Consider the following 1,691-nt stretch of genomic DNA (forward strand, 5'->3'; position numbering starts at 1 on the left):
TTATAAAAGTTGATTTTGGAAGGAAGGAGGCCATACAGTCCCGGTGCCTGGATCTATTAGTAATGTCCCTGGTTTATCAGGATGGATTGTGATGGTAGATTTGCTTTAATAAGATGACAATGTAAAAATGATTATTGGAGGGGTAGCAAAAAATAAAATACCATTTCAATTTTTTTTTATCCCTATTAGAGGTAAGACAATTTAGTCATGTTATATGATCCCCAACATGACTCCATCAAAAAATACAACTCTTCTAGCAAGAAACAAGCCCTGGGCCAGTTCTATCAGTGCAGTTTCTTTATGTAACTTCTCCTTTGGTTCTAATTGAGAATAAATGATAGGAGCGGCTGCAGTTACAGCTTCCTGCCACTACAGGGGACATGGAGCTGACTGCTCCCAGCTCTGGACCAGGAAGTTGAGAGACCCGGTGTCACATGCTATACCATAGGAATAACCTATGTTGTGTATATAGAATAATTCCTACACTCCCCCTTAGATGTGGTAGGGGGTAAGTGGCAGAGAGCTGGGGGGTCCAACCACTGTGACTCCCAATAATAAGGGGGAACTGGGAGTGAAGGTGATTCAGAACCTCGGACCCAGATTAAATTCCTTCAGTTTTGGACATAGAGCCAGGCTGCAGTGACTCTGTTCTGCCACTACACAGTGAGTGGCGCTGTCATCTTCCTATTCCATATTCTGTGTATTAGCTGATCTATTGTTGGGGTGCCGGGTGTTGTACCCCTCCCCCTTCCCACCACAGAGCTAAAACTGAGGACATATTGTTATGAATAGAAAGTCCCTCCAAACCTCTTAGTTCTCTTCCTCCTTAATTTGAATAATTTTGCAATCTGACTGTAAAGTAGCGGCGCTGATTGGACAGAATGTGCATGGAACCGCCTATATGGCAAAAATGTATCCTTACATTACCATAGGAATAACGGAGGAACAGTTATAAGAATTTGTTATATTATGGGAATTTTATGATGTATCTTAGGATTATCCCGTCAGGAGGGGGTACAGGGCCGGATCGTATCTTAAAGTGACCCGATCAGATGGTTCCTGCTAGGAGCAGTGATTGTATTGGATCTGGGCTGTAGCACTGCCGTCTCTCGTACTCCCACGTATATGGAGCGTGGGCTGCTCTCCTTGACTCAGCCGCATCTCACCCCTCGCGTTGTGATTCACATACACACAGGGGCATCGCACCCACCCCCCTCTGTGTAGGCAGCCGAGAAGATCAGACCCTCACCCCTTCCTATAGTCACATTGATGCAACAATGAAGCTTCATCAATAGGTACAATAGCGGCACATCGTCACCTACAGGAGACGCAATGATGGCAGTTACCTGTGTCCTCCAGCAGGGGGCGCTCACACGCCTTATGTACCTGACACATACACCTGCACAATGCAGTGAGGGAAGTCATAATGTAGATGGCGAAATGTTTCATTCTGTAATATCAATGCAGTTGTGTAACACTGAGCCGGTGGAGATCGGGAAGAAAAAGGGAAGCGTACCTATGGGGGTAATAAGGAGAATGACCCTCTGAAGGCACAATGCAAAAATGAGCGAGACCCATGTATAAAGGGGACACTGTGATAAAGACTGCGAGTCTACATCACTACCTGGTACACATCCTGCAGAGATTATATATATGACTATACACTGGGGATCAATATTAGAGAATGTTGT

The sequence above is a fragment of the Engystomops pustulosus genome, chromosome 6 (genome assembly GCF_040894005.1).
Source record: "Engystomops pustulosus chromosome 6, aEngPut4.maternal, whole genome shotgun sequence".
In the NCBI taxonomy this organism is placed as follows: domain Eukaryota; kingdom Metazoa; phylum Chordata; class Amphibia; order Anura; family Leptodactylidae; genus Engystomops; species Engystomops pustulosus.